Raw genomic sequence first — 25,585 nt, forward strand, 5'->3', positions numbered from 1 at the left:
TGTGTTTGGGGTAAGTGGTTATACTTACAGTTCCTCCAGTGTACAGGATGAGAGGGGGTATGAGGAGAATCAGAGCTTACAGGGTTAACAGCTCAGAGTGTGCACCCTGCCCACTGGGGGGTGGTCCCACATACAGGGATTGTTCTTTGTCTGTGAGACACTTTCGGTTTTGTTGTTGACTGGGAACCAGCAATGTCTGCTTGGTCTCCCGGGAATGCTGATTTATTGCTGCTGTATAAATAAACACTTCTTAGATTAGGAGAAGCTGTGCACGGACTGTTATTTCTACACCCACACAAGACATATACCATTGTTTGCGATACTCTGCTTGAAGCTGGGAAACGTCCAGAGGCACAAGGAAGTGTGCACGACGGCCAGTTTATTTCACAATTTAAATCCTAAGCAGGAAACAAAGCAAACTGCCATTCAGCCCACCCACCCCCACTGCTCCCTCTGTGTCTTTCTGCTTTTGTTCCACTGTTAATGAGGCACCAGTTTTCAGCTTGCTTTGTTATTTGACAATAAGTTTACTTTGTTTGTGGGCATTTCTTTCTTGTTTACACAATGAGGTGCTGGAAGGCTTCTTTGGAGAGGTTTGGGACCTCCTTTCTTCCCCCAATATTTAGTAGAAATATTATGGCATTTTAAAACTTAGCACATTTATCATTATTTTTTTATAATTTTTTTATTCAAGTTTCAAAAGTTTTTTATAACAACAAAACAAAACAAAACGATACAATAAAACTAACAAACACCAAAATATAAAAAACAAGTATAATTTCAACCCTTATTTTCTTATAACTTACTTCCCCAACTTCCTCGTACCTCCCCTTTCTGTATTCCAATTTCTGATTTATTATTCAGCAAATCCTTCCCTTATTTCTCATTTAATTTTAACCTTACTTTCTTTTTCACTTATCCATTACTGCTAATAACCACATATTTTCTAATCCAACGTCATTCTAACATTCATTAATTTTACAATATTTCTTTAGATAGCCCTTAAATTTTCCCCAGTCTTCTTCCGCTGTTTCTCTTCCCTGGTTTCGGATTCTGCTCGTCATCTCTGCCAGTCCCATATAGTCTATCACCTTCATCTGCCATTCTTCCAAGGTGGGTAGATCTTGTGTCTTCCAATACTTTGCGATCAGTATTCTTGCTGCTGTTGTAGCGTACATAAAAAAAAGTTCTGTCCTTCTTTGACACCACTTGGCCGACCATACCCAGGAGAAAGGCCTCTGGTTTCTTCAGAAAGGTATATTTAAATACCTTTTTCAATTCATTGTAAATCATTTCCCAGAACGCCTTAATCCTTGGGCACGTCCACCAAAGGTGAAAGAATGTACCTTCATTTTCTTTACATTTCCAACATTTGTTATCAGGCAAATGATAAATTTTTGCCAGCTTGACTGGGGTCATGTACCACCTATAAATCATTTTCATAATATTTTCTCTTAGGGCATTACATGCCGTAAATTTCATCCCGGTGGTCCACAACTTTTCCCAGTCAGCAAACATAATGTTATGACCAACATCCTGTGCCCACTTAATCATTGCTGATTTAACCGTTTCATCTTGTGTATTCCATTTCAACAGCAAGTTATACATTTTAAAACTTAGCACATTTAAACCCAATTAGTAAGTCTGACATCTCCTTGTTGTCCCATTGGCTGGGACAAGAAAACACTCTTGAGAGGACATGGGCACCCATCAAAGGAGAGGGGGAGGATGGTGCTTACATTAATCTTTTAATGTTTTAAGAGATTCTCAGATTCTGGATATTAAAAGGAAGGCCTGCAAAATGCACTGTTTACATAGTTAGTTTGCCACAATAAATGTGGCATCCCAGGTACCCAGAACCTTTCATGTAAAAGAATTTTGAAGGCTCGTGTGTACAGGCAGTACTGCCAGGGGGAAAAAAAGTTAGCTTGTGAATGGAAATTACTGCTCAAAAATAATGAATCCCAATCCCATTTGCTAGGATCTATTTCAGGGAGATCTATTTCAGTATAGAAATGGTTAGGATTATACTGTTAGGCCTGTTCTTGCATGGCAATTCCCGCCCCCCACCAGTTGGAATAATAAAGACACAGGACACCAAAATTTTAGGTTAATGGGCGAAAAATGGCCACAACTTTATTGGTTACAGGTAAGAGCGGTATTGGCTTTAGGCATTGATCCTATCAGACTATCCGGCATGAGAACCAGAAGGGTTAACACCAGAACCAGGGTTAACACACTCCCTGAGGGGTCACCGCTATGGGGGCGCGCTTTAGGCCCTAGCCTCCATAGGTTTCGGACGAGGCAATGCCCCCCGGAATCCTTTATCGGACTACCCATAAATATTTGGGGGAGGTGATGGCACTCCTCCCCCCAACTCATCAGCATAATAATACCCCTACCAATGCCTAACCGCCACACGAGCCCAAGCTCGCCGCCAATACCCTCAGACCTGCAACCAATCCCTAATCCCAGTGCAAATATCATCAAGCCATATATCGTTACCAGCATCAGAAAGATGCACGCCACCCTCACGGTAGGGGGCCTCTTTGCAAAACCGGATGCTGGGATGGTCAATGACCCCCCCCCCCCCAGTGCTACCACTCTACGCGCCACCGAGCGCTCCAGGATCTTCCTGGCCTTATTCACAGCTAAGGGGTTTTTGCAATCTCTCCCGGTGCGCCTTTCGAGCAATGATGACCAGATTATTGTTAAATTGGGGAAGGTAGCCCGTAACTCCCCAAAATCGTCGAAAATATTCCACATTAAGTCCACCCCCTTCCGGTAGGCCAGGTTGTTCTCGCCCAGTTGGATAACCACTGCCTCCGGGGGACCCTCCAGGGCGGCTTTAGTTTTCATTGTGGGGAGGAATTCAGCCCAACGCATTCCGCGGCGCGCGATCCAGGATATTTCGACATTGTTTGGGAGTTCTAGACCGTCACCCCAGCCCCTGGAGAAGTCCCGCCTTCTGGCCCAATGGACAATGCTGTGTCCGATGATCCACACACGTACTACCCCGGCACCTGAAAGGGAAAGAGCAGGAAAGTCGGGTCAGGGGTAATGGGGACGATGGGAAGGGGGATTTTTTAACGTGGGTTGCGGATGTACCCTCTGCATGCGTTGGATTTCCAACTACCCAGATCCATTATCCTTTCTGCCGGCAAACCCAGGTGTACGGCCATGGTGCTGCACCAATGCGAAATGAGTGTGCGGCATGTGGAGTTTGGAGTTTACAGGGTTAAAACTCCTTGGTGTCCTGTATCTGGGAAGGGCCTGACGCAGGGCCGTACGTCACAGGCTTTGTCTGTGTTGTCTGTGAGAGTTGGTTTCACTTTAGACTGAGAGACGCTGCAAAGAAGCTGCGTGTGCTTTTAGCACGGAGAGATGCCGGAAAGTTCTGGTGGATTTATTGCTGTGTAAATAAACACTTTTAGAGATAGCAACGAACTGTCTCTGGACTTGATTTATCCCTCTATCTCACACGGACGGCAGGACTGCTGCGACTCTGTTTTCCTGCCCAGGACAGCCCCAAGCAGAACTACGCAGGGAAGCACTGACTGGACGGCAGGATTTAATGGCCAAACGGCATACTCCTCAGATGGAAGCCCAATGGCAGCAATTGCTTTGCGCATAACCCTTGTAAATTGATGTTTTGACAGGCGAGAGCCGTCTGCATGTATGAAAAAAGGGCCATGGGTGTTAGGTCTTAAATATAAGTATCTTCTTGCGTCTTTTACAGGGTAAGGACCAGACTTTTGGGGAGCTTGCAAGCGAATCAGGGCCCCTCTCCCAAGCTGATCGGTTTTTGAACTGCAAATTTTTAAAATCACGTCTGAGCGGGACAAGGTCACGTCCTCCAAGAGGATCCCTCTGTTAGTTAAATCTGGCTGGTCTTCGCAGACCACCTCACCTATGCGTAAGGCACCAAAGAAGGCAAATGAATAAGCTGCTGAAAATAATCTGGCCTCGTACTTGGTCCAGCAGATGGCCCTGAGTTTCTTGTGTATTTGAATGTCGTATGTTATAGGCCTTCTGCTAGCGGAGCTAGGGGGCTGTAGTCTGCGCCAGCCCTCTAAAGACTTCCGCACAATGAAGTGCGCACAAGGGTCGACTGAGAACATGGCTTTGCAGAAGAATGATATTTCTGCGGATTGAATATTGAGTCTTAGGTGCGCGCCCCAAATCATGAAGGTGCACAAGGTATTTTAAAACCTCTGACTTGGTAGGGGGTTTGCCCAGCCTATTCAGCCCCTTTTTCTGGTGGAATGCTGCGAAGTCCGGCCACGCCTTTTTATAAGATCTTAGGGTTGAGGGAGCGACTGATGCCAATACTCCCTTTAACACTTCTCGCTCCCAATGCTCCAGAGGTGCTCCGGAAATGGCTGAGGCAGTTGTTGCGCATCCGGCGCCAATGAGCGAAAGCGATCCATCTGGAAATGAGACAGAGCATCCTCAATGCTGTTATTAACGCCAGGTATAAATTTCGCCGAGACATACATATTTTGCCGCAGGCAGGAAAGAACAAAGGACTGCAAAAGAGCCGCCACCCTGGGAGAGCGCGAGGATTGCTTATTCAAAACTGAAACCACTGCCTGGTTGTCCGTCCAAAAGCACACCCTATGGTCTTTGAACTGCTCGGCCCATAAATGAATTGCCACTACAATGGGGGAAAATTCTAAGAATGTTAAATCCCGCAATATAGGTTTACCCTGCCACAATGAAGGCCACCGCTGCGCGCATCACTGACCTCTGAAGTAGACGCCAAACCCCAAGGAACCTGCTGCGTCTGAGTGAACCTGAAAATCAGCCTGAAGAGCCATGCTATCTTGCCAAAGAGAGATGCCGTTATATTCTTCCAAAAATTCTAGCCAGACCCCAAGATCCGATTTCACTGCTTTAGAGAGACGCACCCTATGGTGTGGTGTCCGTAAGCCTGCTGACAATTTCGCCAGGCGCCCGCAAAAGGGGCGGCCCGGGGAAACCACCCGACATGCAAAGTTAAGGTGACCTAGGAGGGATTGGATTTGCTTAAGGGTAACTTTCCTTAGGGGTAATAGCTGGGAAATAAGTTCTTTCAGAGCGGTAAGCTTCCCGGAAGGGAGGCGAGATGTTTGAGCAATTGTGTCAAGCTCAATGCCTAGGTAGGTCAAAGTAGTGACTGGGCCCTCGGTTTTTTCATTTGCCAAAGGGACACCCAGCTCCTCGGCCAAGGACCTGAAAGCCTGTAACAGGGCCAGGCAGTCTTGTGCATTACTTGCGACGAGAATAAAGTCATCCAAATAATACCCCACCCCATCAGAACCGGTTCTAAATTTCAGCGCCCAGTCCAGGAATGTACTAAATTTCTCAAAAGCCGCACAGGCAATCGAGCAACCCATGGGCATGGCTTTATCTATAAAATAAGCCCCTTCAAATTTAAAACCCAACCAGCGATAATCCTCGGGGTGGACTGGAAGAAGGCGAAAGGCCGATTCAATGTCACACTTGGCCAAGAACTGCGAACAAGCTTTATCGCCTGATCGAAAGATGCATATTTTACTGAGCACAGTTCCTGAGGGATTGCATCATTAACTGAGGCACCCTTAGGTTATGTATCATCCAGAATTCCCCAGGGGCCTTTTTGGGCACGATGCCTAGCGGTGAAATGTGAAGATGATCTATGGGGGGGTTCAGAAAATGGGCCAGCTATCCTTCCCGCTGAGATTTCCTTTTGTATCTTTTTTATGGCAATGTCAGGCCTATCCATTACTGACTTTTGATTGGGGGGGTTTCTGGAATTGGGTGTGAATAAGACTGGTATTCTAAAGCCGTGGGAAAACCCTTCCCATAGGAGAAGGGTGGCTTGCCTATTAGGATATAAATCTAGGAGAGTTTTTAGGGGTTGTAGTTTGATGGTGGAGTAGGCTAGCGCGAGGGGCAAATTAGTAGCGATTGCCTGCTGTGCTCTGGGAGGGTCCAGGAGTACCTGCGGGGGCACCTCGGTTTCCCTGATGGAGGTGACCCCTGCCGCCCCAAAAGGGCTGCTGCTTACTCTTATAGCACGCTGTTGCTGGATGGCTACCTAAACACTTTTCACATTCATGCAGGTACTTACAAGATGGGCATTGGCAGGCTCCCCTATTAAAATCCCAACATTGCTTACTACGTTTTGTGTCCACCTTACTGGATTTAGCAGGGTCCTGCGTTTTCTTTTCGATGTAGGGACCCACGTGCTCCATCCAGTAGTTCTGGTCCCTCAGGTCCCAGCGGGTGGTCGGTAACAAAGAGGCATTTCTACGAAAGTCCTCATCATACATTAGAGCAGCTTCCTCCCCCGCCAATTCATGGGCCCTTCTGACATGCGTCATGTAGGCAGCCAAATGTAACCCGCATTTGGGATAACATCCCACAACCACGCCCATGAAGACCTGGAACCCATTAAGGCAGTTCTCAAAGGTGCGCTCCGCCCGGGGTGACCTATGCCTTTTCTTCCCGTAATACCGCTTTTTCTCCCCTTTCCCCGTCATTTGGGCTGGTGGTAGCAATGTAAACATATCTATCTAGTCACCATTAAGTATCTTAGTCCTTTTCTTTTTCGAAAGGTGGTTACCCAAGATGAAATCAGTAGACAAGTTAGTAGAGATTTTAACATCTTCCACTAATGCACCACCCTTCCACTCCAGGGTACCTTTAAAGGTTTTTCGGTGTTGGCCCTCTCGTGAATCCACAGGGGGACCGCAGTATCCTCTCCTTCCCCCCAGTAGCCCTCCATGGGGGCATCGCTATCACCCTCTGATGAAGAAGTACCTGTTTCAACCTCTGAATCAGACGGGTCGCTTCTCCTACTCTTCTTGGAGGTATGCTTCCTCTTAGCCTTTCTCTTTCCTCCCTTGGTACTGCTGCCCTCAGGGGCTGGGTCACCAGATGCCGATGTTGACTGTTGAGGAGGTACCTCCTCCTCTGAGGAAGACCCTGAAACACCCTCGGAAGGAATGGGTTGAGATGGTGAATCCTGAAATACAATAGGAATATCGGTCACCTGCTGGTTAGAGTTAGAGCAGCCCTGTCTTGATGGTTTGGAGCCTGCCCCGGACGTGCTGGCCTTTGCAGCACCGGACTTTGACTTCTGAGCATGCGAAGATTGAGATCGTGTTTGAGGCCGATTGCCAGACCCGCCGGCAGCTTGTGCCATGCTGGGAGCGGAACCTGAAGATCCTGCGCGAAGCCGCTCACTGGGAAGGGTGTCCAGGATAAAGTCCTGTGAGGCCGCCACTGATGAGGAAGCACCAGCAGCCGCTGGCCTGCATTGCAGATAAAAAGTTTCAATAGCAGAAAGAAATTGAGCTATAGCTTGAGGGTTGCAAGGTATGGCGGGAGTTTGAGCACCACTAGGCCCTGCCTGGGGAGCCTGAGAATTAGCCCTGTTAGCCATGCCTAGACCACAGCTGGATGCAAAATAAATCACCGTAAACAGTGAAATGTATAAGCCGGTAACTCCCTTAAAAAGGCACAGCAACCCAGAGACAGGACCACTCAAACGTAAACAGTGAAATGTATACCATAAGCAGAACTGAATTGCTTTTAAGAATTAATCCCTATGAGAACTTGACTGTAAAATAAACTTTAAATGAATTCAGAGCACCCAAATAAACCTTATGAAATACCTTGTAGATTACGAATTAAGCCTACACTTATGAATTACCCTTGTAAGATGGCACTGAATGGATAGCCTTGAATGAATTAATCAGTATTTTAAGGCGCCCTCTGAATTGTGGTGCGCAAGTTGTGCCTCCCGCACCACCAGAATAACAAATGATGTTAAATCAAAAGCACTTTACCGTAGTTCAAATCAATTAAGTAGTTGGAATGAATTAAATGAATAAAAGTTGTAGGAATAAATTTTAAATGAAATGCAAATGACAGCAGTTGGAGCAAATTTCAATGAATTAAATGAATGAATTGGATGAATGGATTGAATAAAGTAGAAGGCTACAACCACGCAGCGATGCCGAAGAAGCTTAATCACAGCTGCACAGCTCCGAAAATAGGCACAAAGTATCCCCCAGTGGACACGACGCTGTAAGGGCAGATTGCCAGCGACGCTGGAAAGTGTAGCCCTAATCGCACACAAAGTAACTGTGGTGGCTAACGCTATGTAACCCTTAAGGTTAAAGAAACAATTGAATGGCAGGCAGAGAGTTGCCTCACTTAAAATGGCCCCTATAGAGCGACCACGTGGTCCGTTCAAAATGGCGGCCGCAAGCGTCTGCAACCTAGGCAACCGCCAGCGCTCCGCTCAGCACACACAACCCCTGAACGTTGCGACCACTAGAGCAACCAGTAAAAGAACCCTGGAAGCAAGGGAAAAAATTGAAAGCCACTTGTAAAAAGCCCCCTTTTGATCCCCGGCGTGTGTTTTTAAGCTCCTGCGTTACGCAGGGAAACCGAGATGTTACCGTAGCAGCGCTAATCACAGCTGGCCTCACTCCCAGATAAGCGGAACCCCTTCAGCCGCTAGCCAGCCCGATGGGCTAAAAGCTACCTAAGAGCGAGTGCGATCGGAAAAGCGCAGCACCTCCGCTAGCCTCCGGTGTGCCCCGGTGCCGTTTAAAACCGCACTAGGTCTTTCGAGCCCGTAGCCCCCCCCCCGCTTGCTATCTCCGATCTTTCCAACCTTCCGTGAGCGCTGCTGCAGCTCACGACCGTGGATCCAATGTTCGAGTCCTTGCAACTGGGAAGCGAGGTAGTAGGGCGATCCCAGGAGGGCAAAGGGGAATTCCAAGCAAGCCGCTGCAGAAAGGAGACTCGGCAGAGGCTTAGAAGCCGAGCGAAGTCTGGCAAACGGTGCCCAAGGAGCCTCGGCGCTGGCGTACCCAGCAAAGCCTCAAGAATTGAAGATGATAAGAAAAAACCCATCGGCACTCAGCAATAGGACCTCAGCAGAGCGCGATCCCTTTGGTGACCGGGAGAATAGCGCGCAAAGGGGACGAGCCGGCCAGCTCGAGCGCAACGTTTCGATCGAGAGGCACCCACAGCTTCCAGACTGCAAGATGGATCCTCGCCAGAAAACCAGCAACAAAAACCTGCAAAATACAAGGCAAGATCAAATGCAACCGCAAAACAGCAATGAAAACTAGCACAGAGAACTAAGAAGACCAAACCGCAGCTGTGGGCAAGGACGCAAAGGGGAGATCCTGGGCCGCGCCGACCTTAAGTAACCCAGGCCCCGCCCCAGCAGCCAGCTAATTGGCTGGCCCTGGGGCTGACGCGGCCTGAGGATTCCCCAGATCACGCAGGGCCGAAGCCAGCCCCGCACGGATGTTGGTGGGTGTGAACCCGCAACCCCCCCTTCCTTATTTCGGGAGTGGCTTTCTAATAAGTTTGGTATAATAGGCAGATTTAACTGTGACTGCAGTACTTGCTGAAGCTGTGACACATATTGAGCGCTCTCTCTCTCTCACACACACACACACACAAGTATTTATAAATACTTACGGTTAGCCACTATTGCTGAGGCTGAGCCCCATTTATGTTTGTGGTGTCAAATTAAGAACTGCTATTAAAAATGTGTTATTAACAACGTGTCACTGATGTGAATTGTGTATTGGTTCATGTGTTTCAAAAAAATAAATAGAAAGTGCTGCTGCATGGGGGGGGGGGGTGACTAGCCATTCTGCTTTTACCCCTGTAACCCAGCTTCCATGAGCCATTTGGCTCCTAGCTTTTCTATCTCAGTTTCTAACACTGCTGGCTTACTAGTACTACATGTGAATCAGATGTAGGGCTCTTAATGGACCACAAGCTTAACATGAGTCAACAGTGTAATGCAGCAGCAAAAAATGCTAATGCTACTCTAGGCTGCATCAACAGAAGTATAGTGTCCAGATCAAGTCATAGTACCACTCTATTTTGCTTTGGTCAGCCCAACCAGTTGATCAAGGGTCTGTCCCATTAAACTTTAATTAGTTTAATGCTAAGCAAATGTCCAGTGCGCTTCCAACGCCTCAATGTCCCATTACAGCAGAGCATTTCGCGCAGCGGTTTAAGAAGGGCTGGAGAGTCAGTATCTTTTCAATAAAGGAATCTTGGAGCAAGCGGTTTGGAACTCAAAGAAAAGGTTTATTTACACACAAAAAACCAACCCTGGTGACGAACCACACATATCAGCAAACACGCCCAAAAAGAGAGGGAACAAACACAGGAGTGAACTGACTATTTATACAAACTCACATTCCTGGAAGCTTAACGACTTCCAGCTGCTCAGTGATTAGAGCGTCTTGATTAGAGCTTCTTAACCCTTTAATACCAACACCCCCTCTCGCTCGTAACACTGAGCTGTACCAACCTTAATTCAAATTTAAACCTGAACAGAAACATTTATGAGAATGCGGACTCAAAGCTTTTGTAAAACGGTCTGCGAGATTTTCTTGGCTTGGACAATACTTTAGTTCAATTAAACCTTGTTTTACACTTTGGCATACATTTTGATAATGGATATCCAAGTGTTTTGTGTGTGCCTTGAATTGACCTGATTTAGCTAGTTTAATACAAGGTTGATTGTCTTCCCACACTCTGATAGGTAGGGAACATTCTCCAAACAATTCTTGTACCAGTTGCTTATAAAATTCCAGTTCTCTACATACATCTGATAATGCATTGAACTCAGATTCAGTTGAACTTAAAGCTATAAGTGATTGTTTTCTTGATCTCCAACCAATTAGTGCATTTCCAAATTTTATCGCCATTCCTGACACTGATTTTCTATCTGTTCCAGCATCTGCCCAACTGCTGTCGGCCCAACATTCAAATTGTGTGCTGCCCTCTGCTGATAGTTTTAAGCGAAACCTTTTGGTAGTTTGGAGATACCTTAAAACTCTTTTTACTCCTTGCCAAGCATGCATTGATGGTTTTTCAGCTTGTCTACACAGCATGTTGACAGCATATGTTATATCGGGCCGAGTCCACTGTGCAATGTGAAGTAGACTGCCTATCGCTGACTGGTAAACCCCGGGATTACAGAACTCTGCCTGTTGCACAGTTTGAGCATCCTTTGTGTAACTTAACTCCATTGGGGTTTTAAGACCAGCACAGTTGTCCATTTTAAACCTTTCCAGCAACTGCTGGATCTTAGCTTCTTGGCTGAGCCAATAGTTCCCATCTTCATCTTGCTGAATTTTAACTCCTAGATAAACAGATATATTGCCTAGTGATTTTACCTGAAACCTTTCTCCAAGCTTTGTGGCAAATTGTTGTGCAAGTTTATCGTCCTTTCCACTGTATAATAAATCGTCAACAAATATCAAGACTGCTTCTTGTTCACATCCCGAGCATTTTAGATAAAGACACGCATCTGCTGCGCTCTTTCTGAACCCCATGCTCTCTAGAGCATCGTTTAAGCAGGAATTCCAATTACGGGCGGACTGTTTCAACCCATAAATGGATTTGTGTAGGCACCAGACCTGGTTTGGCTTGTCTCCTTCAAAACCTGGTGGTGGTGTCATATAGACTTCCTCCTGTAAGTCTGCATTTAAATAAGCCACATTGACATCAAAATGAAACAGCTTATTTCCCTTCTTAGCTGAAGAGGCTAAAAGCATTCTTAATGACTCCGATCTTGAAGTAGGGGCATAGATTTGAGAATAGTGAACTCCTTTGCGCTGCGAAAACCCTTTTGCAACTAGTCGGGCTTTATATTGCAACTCTTCAGTAGTTGTGGGCTTTAAACGATATACCCATCGACAACCTACAGCTTGTTGCCCTTTTGGAAGCTCTGTACTTGTAAACACACCGAGAGACTTCATTGAAGCCATCTCCTTTTCCATTGCTTCCTGCCACTTTACGGCTTCTGAGCTTGGAAGCTGTTGTACTTCCATATAGCTATCTGGCCCACACTGTGCCATATTTACGTATACACTTGTCACCTTAAACCGCTCTGGCGGCTTGCCCTTTGTGGCACGTTTTGACCTGCGCAATTGCTCCTCTTGTGCCCCCTCTGACCGTTGGCTGTCAGAATCTGTCTCAGACTTTATGTCTGGACGTGCCTCTAGGGATAAAGACCTCCGTTTAGATACCTCCCTTGGGCTTGGTGTTGCAGGCGACCTGCTTCGCTTTTGCTGTCTGCTAGGCCTACTGACTGGCGATGTTGGAACACTCCTAGATTCTGGCTTTTCTACCTTAGGAGAAGAACCTTGTGCCTGGTCAGAATCTGCATCTGAACCATGTGCACCGTCCCCTTCTGGCTCACCACCCTCTGGACTTTCTTTCTCAGCATAAATGCCTAAATCATCTCTCAAAATGTCAGGGTTAGCATGTAAGTGAGTCCATCTGGATTGCTCACAAAATTCAGCGCTCCTACTGAGGACCACTCTTGTAGTATCCCCATCTGGGTTCACGAACCTCCAAGATTTGGCATGTGGTTCGTACCCGCAAAAGATGAGTTTCCTAGCCCTTGGACTTCCCTTTTTCCTTAACGCTTTTGGGATAAGTACATAGGCTTGAGATCCAAACACCCGAAAGTAATTAACTTTGGGCTTCTTCCCATATAAAGCAAAATATGGCGTAGTATCAATTACTGAATTATATACTCGGTTCAGAATATGAGTAGCCGCCTGCCAGGCTTCCGCCCAGTAACTTTGAGGGAGTTTAGCATCAAACAACATAGAGTTTGCCAACTCTTGCAGAACCCTGTTTTTACGTTCGGCCACACCTCCTTCTTGGGGGAATAAGGTGTAGACAGACGATGCTTAATTCCCTTTTTCTTAAAGAAATTCTGCAACACAGACCCGGTAAATTCTGACCCTCTGTCTGTCTGAAAAGCAAGTACTCTAGTACCGAATTCAAGTTCTACTGCATGAACCCAATTTTTAACTGTTTCTGCAGTATCTGCTTTTGTTTTGAGAGGAAAAAACCATGTAACCTTTGTTTTGTCATCCGAGAGACACAGTGCATACTTCGAACCTCCCATGCTAGCAACAGGCATTGGGCCACATAGGTCCATATGCACAAGTTGGAATACTTTGTCAGATTTCCTATTTGAACTGGGATAGCTGCATCTATGAACCTTCGCCCTTTTGCATGCAGTACAATCCAAATACTTAGTACATTTGTTCATTTTGCACCCTTCTGATAATTCAGGTTGCCTTTTAACATACTGAAAATTAATATGTCCCAAACGGCGGTGCCATAAATGAACACAAGAATTATGGGTAGGCGAGTTCACACAACCAGCATGAACCTGTTCAACTTCATCTGGACTTGTCTCAAAATAATATAACCCATCTCTGCATTCCACCTGCAAAAGAGATATGTTATTCTTTGAAATAGTGCAAACCCCATTTTCAAACACAGTTTTAAACCCATTTCTATCAAGTTCTGACACAGACAAAATACACCCCTTCATTCCCTTTAGCACGTAGGCATCAATTTCTGTTTGCAAACAATTCAGGAACACTGTGCCTACGGTCTCTAAGGAACGTTTAGTTGAATCTGCCATTGTCACAACTTTAAGGGTTTGCAAATGTCTGCAATTCTGCAAACGGACACTAGATGGCGCCACCAGGTGGTGAGATGCACCACTGTCGATCAACCAGCGTAGATTGCTGCCTTGGCCACGCCCTTGCATCAACGCCATTGCTGAAGCCATGTGCTGTGTGCTGTGGGAGTAGCCACGACCTCCTCCTCTTCTTCGACGTCCCCTGGAACTCCTTGTCTGGTAACTAGGGGTAACGGCCTTGGTGCTGTCTTGACCAGGTTCACGTGTACAATTCCTGATTAAATGGGAAGAGGAACCACAGCGAAAACAGTGTCTAGCTGCAAAAGCATTTACTGTGTTCTCAAACTCAGCATCCCCACTCTTAGGCACAGCATAACTCCCCTTTGAAGACAAACCTCTTTCTCTTTGCCTTTTATCCTGTTCATCTGTAGACCGTCTCCCAGCTGCTGAGGTGGCTCCTTGAGGAATAAGACGTCTTCCAGCGAGTACAAACTGCGCAGTGCCTGTTTAAAACTTTTTCTAGGCACGTTGCAGGACTCAAGCTGCTTTGAAGGCTTTCGTTGTCGGCAACCGCTTCTGTCTTCGCTCCAGTCCTTTCATAAATCACTCTGAACTGCTCTTCTTATCTCCTTCTTGACGTACAAACACCATAACCTGTCCCATTAAACTTTAATTAGTTTAATGCTAAGCAAATGTCCAGTGCGCTTCCAACGCCTCAATGTCCCATTACAGCAGAGCATTTCGCGCAGCGGTTTAAGAAGGGCTGGAGAGTCAGTATCTTTTCAATAAAGGAATCTTGGAGCAAGCGGTTTGGAACTCAAAGAAAAGGTTTATTTACACACAAAAAAAACAACCCTGGTGACGAACCACACATATCAGCAAACACGCCCAAAAAGAGAGGGAACAAACACAGGAGTGAGCTGACTATTTATACAAACTCACATTCCTGGAAGCTTAACGACTTCCAGCTGCTCAGTGATTAGAGCGTCTTGATTAGAGCTTCTTAACCCTTTAATACCAACAGGGTCTAGAAACAAAGCCTTATGAGGAATGGTTAAAATAATTGGTAAGTTTAGCCTGAATAAAAGGAGACTGAGGGGAGATACTATAACCATCTTCAAATATCTTAAGGGTTGTCACATGGAAGAGGGAACAAGTTTGTTTTATACAGCTCCAGAGGGTAGGACATGAATCAATGGCTTCAAGTTACAAGAAAAAAGATTCCGATTAAACATCAGAAATAACTTTCTGACAGTAAGAGCTGTCTGACAATGGAATGGACTCCCTCGGGAGATGGTGGACTCTCCTTCCTTAGAGGTTTTTAAGCAGATTTTGGATGGCCACCTGTCAGGGATGATTTAGCTGAGATTCCTGCATTGTAGGGGGTTGAACTAGATGACCCTTGGGGTCCCTTCCAACTCTATGATTCTATAACTATTGCTCTACCATTGAGATTTTCCCCACCACCAACATCCTATAATGCACTGCAGATGAGCTACATGGCCAGAGGTTTAGGATTATGATCTTAGGCTGTACAAAAGCTCAATTAGTTGCACATCAGGCAATATACAAATTTCAGAATGGGAAACCTGACCAGGTACAGAAAAACAGAGCCCAGTGTCTTAGCAAAGCTCCAGAATACAGACCTGCCTGCATTCCCATGTAATTCACTGGGCAATCTGTTTTTTCGCAACAGAATTCACAAGATGGCTGTGGCGTTTGCCCGTTCGTTTGAAAATATCTGTACAGGGGGAGAGAAAGAGTTAACAGGTAGACCAATAGAAAAGCCAGAGGCCGAGCCTACCTGTTTATAAAAGGGCTTAGCCCGAGGGTTGGTTTTAGTGGGTTGGTTGGTTGGTTGGGAAAGGCAGCTGGGAAAGCAGTTGGCAGACAGTTGGAAATAGAGAGACAGTTAGTGCAGTTGGTTCTTGTGTTAGGGGAGGTAGAAGAGTTAGAGACAGAATAAAATAAGACTAAGAAGGTAAAGAGTAGCAACGTTTGGAATGCAGTTAAAGTTTATTTGTGTTTTGCAATAAACTACTGTCAGGGGTTCAGGGACAGAGGCACAGGTGAGGGAGGAGACGGAGAGCGAGGGGGAAGAATCCCAGGACAGCGAGGAAGAGGCGTTGGTCTCTTGTGAGCTGGGACCTGAGGCAGCCCTGACAGTAAGTCCCCTCTCCAAAAGAACGCAAAATTTTTTTTGCAAAGCTCACGAAGTTTGGCAGCCATGAATGCGGAGGAACAGTTAGCAGCCCTCCGAAACGCAGTCGCCGAGCTTTCCACTGTGGTAGTGGTCTCCCAGAAGAAGAGTAACGAAGTGGAGGCGCGATGCCACGATCTGCAAGTCAGGTGGGAACGTGCGTGCAAAGAGGGGTTCCCGGGGTCCAGATCAGAGGGAATCGGACTCGGAAGGCGGGGGGGCAGTTTAGTAGCCCACTTCGATGGGAACCTGAAGCACTATCCCAGTTTCAGAGCAGACGTCGTATATGCGCTGCATTTGCTTCAGAAAGACTTTAAAGATGAGGAGGAGAAAGTGGGTTTTATTGTGTCCCACTTGCATGGGGAAGCTAGAGCCTGGCTGCGCAATTTGTGGCGCGAAGATGGTCCTGCCCGCAGAGATTCTGACGAATTTATCAAAGCTATGGACGCTTGCTTCCAATCTACCGTGGACGTTGATGTGGCGCGTCGGGAAATGCATGGATTGCGGCAGGGCAAAGCTACAGTGCGTCAGTACCATTCTCGCTTTTTTGCATTGCTGAATGTTCTGGGCTGGGAAAAGGACTCCCAAGCAGTGAGAGATTTGTTCTGGGAAGGGCTCCATGGCTCCATAAAGGATGAGTTGGCCAGGGGAGACAGACTTCAGACCCTAGCAGACGTCGTGCAGAGGGCACTCACGATTGGAGTGCGCCACGAAGAACGTCCTTGGCACAGTGAGGAAGGTCGCCAGGTGCGCGCACCAGCTAAAGCGCCTCCTTTTATTCCCAGGGATCTGGGCCGTGCGCATCCCTCGCCTCTGCTGAGGCAGGGGGAGGAACCGATGGAGCTTGGTGGTGCTAAGGCTCAAACAGCGGCCGGAGCCCCAGCGTCCGGTGCAGTCAAGGCGAAGCCTCCTAGAGGGAGCAGGAAGTGTTACATCTGTGACAGTGCGCAGCACATGGCCAAAGAGTGTCCCCAGAGGCTCCAGAAGCACACTGCAGCATTAGCAACAGTAACAGAAGAGGTGCTTCACGGAGAGCAGTTTCAGGGAAACGACAGTGCCTGGCTGGAAGCAGAAATGCTGGGGCTCAGCCAGGCGAGTCAGTAAAGCAGTCCCCAGCGATTTTGCAGCATACAGACCCCTTACCACCCAAGCCAGTGGTGCAGCTCACTGCAACGCTCCAGCTGCCTAATGGGCCCACCCTGGAAGTCCCCATTACAATCGACTCCGGTAGCAACGCGGACTTCGTGGGGGTGCAGTTCATCAAGCAGCATCGCATAGCGCTTCTACCAGCCACACTGCCCCTGAACGTCGTCACGGTCGATGGCAGGAAGTTGCTGGGCGGGCAAGTTGTACAACAGACGCCACCCATGGTGATGCAGATTGGGAATCATCGCGAAGTCATTAGCTTCAACGTCACCCGTCTGTCAGACACGCCTATAGTGTTAGGCATGAGCTGGCTGGATAGACACAGTCCAACATTACCGTGGTACCAGCGGCAGCTCACCTTTGGCTCATCTTACTGCGCACAACATTGCATCCAAACAGGCCAGGAGGAGGAGGGCCAGGAGGAAGGGCGGCAGTTACACCTCGGCATGGTGCAGGCAGTCCCCCACAAGTACAAGGGGTTTTTGGAGGTCTTCTGCGAAAAGGAAGCTGACCAGTTGCCACCCCACCGGCCCTACGACTGTGCGACTGACTTTTTACCAGGGGCGACGCTGCCGACTGCAAAGCTGTATTCCATGTCTGAGGATGAGATGCAAGAACTCAGGGAGTTCATAGAGCACAATTTGAAGAGGGGATTCATCCGGGAATCCAAAGCAGTGGGGGGCAGTCCTGTGTTTTTCGTGAAGAAGAAGGACACGCCCCAAAAGAGACTCATTGTGGACTATCGGGCCATAAACTCGATGACAAAGCCCAAGGCTTTTCCCATGCCCAAGATTGACGACCTGCTAGCAACGGTGAGGAAGGGGAAGATCTTCACCAAGTTGGATCTACGCGGAGCATACAATCTCATACGCATGTGTGAGGGCGATGAGTGGAAGACGGCCATGTTCACGCCGTTGGGCACCTATGAATACAGAGTTATGCCTTTTGGTCTCCAAAATGGCTCCCACTGTTTCCAAGCATTTATGCACCACGTGCTAGCGGGACTCCTCTACAAGAAGTGCGTATGCTTCCTCGACGACATCCTGATCTTCTCGGAATCGCAGGAAGCTCACGAGAGGGACGTAAAGGAGGTCCTGCAGAGACTACGGGAACACAGGCTCTACGCCAAACTGGAGAAGTGCCAGTTCGACGTAACGGAGGTGGATTTCCTGGGCTACAGGCTATCCGACAAGGGACTAGCCATGGACAGCGTCAAGGTCCGCGCGGTCTTGGACTGGAAGAGCCCGCGCAATCGGAAGGAGGTCCAGAGGTTCGTCGGTTTCGCCAACTTTTACCGCAAATTCTTTTTTTTTTTTTATTAGAAAAAAGATTCGCGTCACACATCAAATATCAAATACATATATACATACAATTAAAAAGTAGAAAGAAAGAAAAAAAAGATTACAAAAAAGACGTCTCCAGAAATAAAGAGAAAAAGAAAGAAAGAAAAAAAGAAAAGAAAAACAATAAAAGACAAACTTCCGTTCAACTTGGTCTAGGATTACATAACCGTTATATAATCTTTGCAGTAGAACTTTCATTAATATTATACATCGAAGGTGTTAATTATCTTCTGCTGTTGTATTACTAATGCCAGTATTGTTCTCAACATAAATTAAAAAAAATTTCCATTCATCTTTAAGTTTCGTAGTATTATTTTGCCTTATTTTCTGTGTTAGTCTCGCTAATTCTATGTATTGATATAATTTCACTTGCCACTCTCCGGTCGTGGGCAAATCAGGGGATTTCCATTTTTGTGCAATTAAGATCCTTGCTGCAGCTATCGCATATTGGAAAAAGGTTTGGTCTGATTTTTTTATTTCCTCACCAATCATGCCTAAAAGAAACAGCTCGGGTGTTTTGGAGAAGTTGTATTTTAGGATTTTTTTCAGTTCTTCATAAATCTTTCCCCAGAATTCCTTCACTGCCTCACAGGTCCACCAGATATGGAAAAAGGTCCCGATCTTATCTTTACATCTCCAGCAATTATTATTTACAGTTTTATACATCTTTCCTAACTTTGCTGGGGTCAGGTACCAGCGGTACATCATTTTCTCTAGGTTTTCTCGGAGGGTTGCACACGCTGTAAATTTCATACCCTTCCTCCAAAGTGTCTGCCATTTGTTGTAATCGATATTATGTCCAAGGTCTCTATCCCACTTTACCATCACGCCCTTCACCAAGTCCTCTCTAGTATCCCATTCTAATAATTGTCTATATAATTTGGAGAGGTGTTTATCGTTACTCTCTAAAATTTCCACCTGAAATCTTGATTTTTTATCCCTCATCCCCTGTCTCTTATGCTCACCCCACAGTGCATTGATCTGGTGAAAGTGTAGCCATTCTTTTATCTTATCTTTCAACTCGTCGTAAGACTTCAACTTCCAACCTTCTCCTGTCTTAATTAAAAGATCCTCATAGGTCCATCTTTCACCCGTCATGTTTGGTTTTTTTATTTTAATGATATCCACTGGGGAGAGCCACCAGGGGGTCCCTTTTTCAATCAGTTTTTTATATCTATTCCACACCTCCAGTAGTGAACCTCTGATTATATGACTAGAAAGCCCTCTGTGAACCTCACCTTTCCCCTGCCACAGGTAAGCGTGCCACCCAAACCTAATATAAAACCCTCCAAATCCAATAGATCAGTATTTCTAAGGGTGGCCCAATCCTTTAACCAGCTTAAACAAGCTGCCTCGTGATATAACCTTATATTCGGTACCGCAAAACCCCCTCTCTCTTTTGCATCTGTCAAATATTTAAACTTTATCCTGGCTCTCTTCCCCTGCCATATAAACTTAGTCATAATTTTTTGCCAGTTCCTAAAACGGGTGGTGCCCTTAATTATTGGGATATTTTGGAACAGAAACAATAACCTTGGAAGGATACACATTTTAATCGCCGCCATCCTCCCCGTCCATGACAGCTTCAGCCTCTGCCAGGTATCCAGATCTTTTTTGATTTCCTGCCGAATCTTGTCGTAATTATCTTCAACCAAATTTATATTTTTCGGAGATAGCCAAATTCCCAAATATTTTACCTTATTCACAATTTTTATACCAGTCCTTTGTTCCAATTGGTTTTTATCCTCATTGGCCAGATTCTTTGTTAAGATTTTTGTTTTCTTCCTGTTTAGTCTAAATCCTGACAGTCTGCCAAATTCCTCTAATAATTCTATCATCTTACATGTACTGTCCACTGGTTCTTCCAGGGATAGGACTAGATCATCGGCGTATGCCTTTAGCTTAAATTCTTTCTTTCCGATTCTTATCCCCTTCACACTCCCTTCATCTCTTATTCTGTTTGCGATAACTTCCAAAACCATTATAAATAACAGGGGGGATAGAGGACAACCCTGCCTTGTACCTTTCCCGATCTTAAATGGTTTGGTCAGGTTGTTATTTATAATCAGCATGGCCTGTTGTTCCGAGTATATTGCTTTGATACCTTTCATGTAGGGGCCTTCTATACCTGCTTTTTCCAAACATAGTGATAAGAACTCCCAGGAGACGTTATCGAAAGCCTTTTCGGCGTCTATAAAGATTAGTGCTGCTGGGATGTCTATCCTTGTATCTAGATATTCAATGATATTTAATATATGGCGGACGTTATCTTTCTGGTATCGATTAGGAAGGAATCCCGCTTGATCCTTATGTATGTATTTCATTAATAGCTTCTTAAGTCTACTTGCCATTATATCGGCAAAGATCTTATAATCGTTATTAAGCAAAGAGATTGGCCTATAATTTTTTATATCTGTTTTCTCAGTTTCTGTTTTTGGAACCAGGGTTATATATGCCTCCTTCCAGGAACCGGGAATTTTCCCTCCCTGGAGAATGTTATTAATAACGTCTCTAAGCACCGGAGCAAGGATTTCCCCCAGTATTTTATAGTATTTTGAGGGCAGACCATCCGGCCCAGGGGCCTTTCCATTTTTCATCCTATTAATAGCCTCCATAACTTCATTTACGGTAATTTCCTTATTTAATTGTATTCTGTCCTCTTCCGAAATGTATATTCCTCTATCCTGCTCCAAGTATCTTTCAATTTCTAGTCTGTCTTCCGTTCCTCTCTCATACAACTTTTCAAAAAACTGAACAAACCTTTTTTCAATTTCATCTGGGTCTTCTATGATGTTATCTTCCATTATTATTTTACTTATCACATTTTGCTTTTTCCTCTTTCTCAACTGCCACGCGAGTAACTTCCCCATTTTGTTTGCCGATTCAAAATACCTCTGCTTCATATATTTGATTCTCCAGTCTGTTTCTTGGTTTAATATGGCTGAGTATTGGGCCTGTAGCACCTTTGTGGCTCGAATGGCCTCATCATCTGCTGGATTTATGGTTAATTTCCTCTCATAATTTCTCAATTGTGTAAGGATTTCTTCTTTCCTTTGTTCTCTTAGTTTTCTCCTATAATTATTGTGTTGAATTAAGATACCTCTCATGACCGTCTTACTGGCGTCCCATACCATATCTATGGTGGGTTCCCCCTTCAAATTCAAATCAAAATAATCTTTCAAGTTGCCTTTAACCTTTTCTTTAACATCATCAATATCCAGTAGATTTTCATCCAGCCTCCACCTATATTGTCCCTTAGACCCACTTTCAATTTCCATAACCAACGCGCAATGGTCTGAAAGTGTCCTGGGTAAGATTTCGCATCTCTTTACCCTTAAAGTAAGGTTTCTCGTCATCCAAATTTGGTCAATTCTGCCCCAACTTTGGTGTGGTTCTGAGTAATGAGTGAATTGTTTGGAAGTAGGATTTTTACACCTCCAGACATCGATTAAATCTAGATTTTCCTCTAAGTCGTTAAAAGATTTCGGCAGTTTTCCTCTGTTTAACTTCCCTCTCTTTTCGCTCCTATCCAGCTCCGGTACTGGGACACCATTCATGTCCCCGAGCAGGATTAATTTGTGCGTTTCTAGTTCTAATAAAATACTTTCAAGTTTCTCAAAAAACTCTACTCTGTTTTTATTCGGGGCGTAGACCGTCACAACATTGATTCCCCCCCCCCCCCCGGAAATTTAGCTGGATCCCTAAGATTCTTCCTTCTTCATCTTTACAAATTTGTACGGGATCCCACTTCTCTTTTACGTATATCACTACTCCTTTTTTTTTGTTTACCTCCGAATTAACAAACTCTACTCCTAGTTTTTTATTCATCAGTATATGTCTATGTTTCTTCGCAATATGGGTTTCCTGGAAGCAAATTACATCATAATTTTTGTTTTTCAACACTCTCTCAATTTTATTCCTTTTAACTTTCTCGTTCAACCCATTGACATTCCAGGATAAAAAATTTAATTTGTGTGTTATTGTTTTCCTTCGTCTGTTACGGTTTCTCTGACCGGAGTCCCGAACTAAACTCTACTGCCTCTATTACCTGAGAGCTCCCCCTCCTCTGCCGTCCCCGCTCCCACCACGGCTTCATCATCTTCCTCATCTGTTCCCTCCAACCTCTCTTCCACCTCCCGCCCTCCCTCCTTTCCTCCTCCTCCCGCCTCCTCCACCTCTTCCTCCCTGCTCCTAGGCCTATTCTCTGGCTTTCCCAAATCTTTCTCGTATCTTCTCAAAAACTTCTCAGCCTCCTGTGTGTCCATCAATCTAAATTTCTTGTCCTTATAATAGAAAGCAATCCCTTCCGGGAACTCCCATCTAAATTGTATCCCGTTTCTCTTCAAAACAGCTACCACCTGTTTATATCCCTCTCTTTTACGTAATAACCTGACCGGAATTTCTTTGTAAATAATAATGGGTCTTCCATCAATTCTTAGTCTATTATGGTAGCTCTTCCTTAAGATTAGGTTTTTCATTTCCACTGAGTTAAAAATCACCAAACAATCTCCCAAGAATTTGTTAGTTCTAAAATGTTTAGGTCTTGACATCCTGAAAACACTCTCTATAGAAAGAGCCAACTCTTCCTCACTTATATCTAGCCATTTAGAGAGTTCTCTAATCATTTTTCCTCTTATATCCTCATTTCTTTCCTCTACTACTCCCCTGAATTTCAGATGTAGCTGCTTTTGTCGCATATCCGCCATGGCTAGATTGTCCCAAATCCTATCTTGTGAGCTGCTTAATTCTCTTAACTCTTCTTTCATCTTCATTGTCTCTTTCCTCTGGTCCCTCATCTCTTTCTGTAATTTCTTATTAGATTCTTCAATTATTCTGGACTTAACAGAGAATCATAGAATCATAGAATCATAGAATCATAGAATCATAGAGTTGGAAGAGACCACAAGGGCCATCGAGTCCAACCCCCTGCCAAGCAGGAAACACCATCAGAGCACTCCTGACATATGGTTGTCAAGCCTCTGCTTAAAGACCTCCAAAGAAGGAGACTCCACCACACTCCTTGGCGGCAAATTCCACTGTCGAACAGCTCTTACTGTCAGGAAGTTCTTCCTAATGTTTAGGTGGAATCTTCTTTCTTGTAGTTTGGATCCATTGCTCCGTGTCCGCTTCTCTGGAGCAGCAGAAAACAACCTTTCTCCCTCCTCTATGTGACATCCTTTTATATATTTGAACATGGCTATCATATCACCCCTTAACCTCCTCTTCTCCAGGCTAAACATGCCCAGCTCCCTTAGCCGTTCCTCATAAGGCATCATTTCCAGGCCTTTGACCATTTTGGTTGCCCTCCTCTGGACACGTTCCAGTTTGTCAGTGTCCTTCTTGAACTGTGGTGCCCAGAACTGGACACAGTACTCCAGGTGAGGTCTGACCAGAGCAGAATACAGTGGCACTATTACTTCCCTTGATCTAGATGCTATACTCCTATTGATGAGGCCCAGAATTGCATTGGCTTTTTTAGCTGCCGCGTCACATTGTTGGCTCATGTCAAGTTTGTGGTCAACCAAGACTCCTAGATCCTTTTCACATGTACTGCTCTCAAGCCAGGTGTCACCCATCTTGTATTTGTGCCTCTCATTTTTTTTGCCCAAGTGCAATACTTTACATTTCTCCCTGTTAAAATTCATCTTGTTTGTTTTGGCCCAGTTCTCTAATCTGTCAAGGTCGTTTTGAAGTGTGATCCTGTCCTCTGGGGTGTTAGCCACCCCTCCCAGTTTGGTGTCATCTGCAAATTTGATCAGGATGCCCTTGAGTCCATCATCCAAGTCGTTGATAAAGATGTTGAATAAGACCGGGCCCAAGACAGAACCCTGTGGCACCCCACTAGTCACTCTTCTCCAGGATGAAGAGGAACCATTGATGAGCACCCTTTGGGTTCGGTCAGTCAGCCAGTTACAAATCCACTGAGTGGTAGCATAGTCAAGACCGCATTTTACCAGCTTCTTTACAAGAATATCATGGGGCACCTTGTCAAATGCCTTGCTGAAATCAAGGTAGACTACATCCACTGCGTTCCCTTCATCTACCAGGCTTGTAATTCTGTCAAAAAACGAGATCAGGTTAGTCTGACATGACTTATTTTTCAGAAATCCATGCTGACTATTGGTGATCACAGCATTCCTTTCTAGGTGCTCACAGACTGTTTGCTTAATGATCTGCTCCAGAATCTTCCCTGGTATTGATGTCAGACTGACTGGGCGGTAATTATTTGGGTCCTCTCTTTTCCCCTTTTTGAAAATAGGGACAACATTTGCCCTCCTCCAGTCTGCCGGGACTTCGCCTGTTCTCCAGGAATTCTCAAAGATGACTGCCAGTGGTTCTGAAATCACATCTGCCAGTTCTTTTAATACTCTTGGATGCAGTTCATCTGGCCCTGGAGACTTGAATACATCTAGACTAGCCAAGTATTCTTGTACTATCTCCTTAGTTATTCTGGGCTGTGTTTCCTCTGCTGAATCATTTGCTCCAAATTCTTCAGGTCGGGCATTGTTTTCTTTATCGGAGAAGACTGAGGCAAAGAAGGCATTGAGGAGTTCAGCCCTTTCTGTGTCCCCTGTTTGCATTTCACCATCTTCTCCTCTGAGTGACCCCACGGTTTCTTTGTTCTTCCTTTTGCTACAAACATACCCATAAAAGCCTTTTTTGTTGCTTTTAACCTCTCTAGCAAGCCTGAGTTCATTTTGTGCTTTAGCTTTTCTGACTTTGTGTCTACACGTGCTGGCTATTTGTTTGAATTCCTCTTTGGTGGTTTCCCCCCTTTTCCATTTTTTGTACACATCCTTTTTTAATCTTAACTCAGTTAAAAGTTCTTTAGATAGCCACCCTGGCTTCTTTAGGCACCTTCCATGTTTCCGTCTCATTGGTATTGCCTGAAGTTGTGCTTTTACTATCTCCCTCTTAACAAACTCCCAGCCATCTTGAACTCCCTTTCCTTTTAGTATTACTGTCCATGGGATCTCACCCAGCACTTCCCTAAGCTTTATGAAGTCGGCTTTCTTAAAGTCGAGAAATTGAGTCCTAGTATGCTTGGCTGCTCCTTTCCGCTGTATAGTAAACTTCAGAAGAGCATGATCACTCGCGCCTAATGATCCTTCCACTTCTACCCCACTAACCAGGTCATCAACATTGGTTAGGACCAGATCTAAAATGGCTGTTCCTCTTGTTGCTTCTCCCACTTTCTGGACAATGAAGTTGTCTGCAAGGGCAGTGAGGAATCTGTTTGACCTTATGCTCTTGGCTGAGTTTGACATCCAACAAATATCCGGGTAATTGAAGTCCCCCATTACTACTATCTCCCTTCCTTTTGCATGCTTGGCCATCTGTTCCAGGAAGGCATCATCTATGTCCTCCGTTTGGCTTGGGGATCTATAGTAAACTCCCACAATGAGGTCACTGTTATTCTTCTCT

At 45.4% G+C, this 25,585-nt stretch overlaps 1 pseudogene; it reads right to left on the reverse strand.

Moving 5' to 3' along the window:
* Positions 1-5,855: 5,855 nt before the first annotated feature.
* The window catches only part of LOC144326405 (uncharacterized), a 70,856-nt pseudogene continuing 51,126 nt past the window's right edge, over positions 5,856-25,585 (reverse strand).

Source organism: Podarcis muralis, chromosome W (assembly GCF_964188315.1).
Source record: "Podarcis muralis chromosome W, rPodMur119.hap1.1, whole genome shotgun sequence".
NCBI classification, from domain to species: domain Eukaryota; kingdom Metazoa; phylum Chordata; class Lepidosauria; order Squamata; family Lacertidae; genus Podarcis; species Podarcis muralis.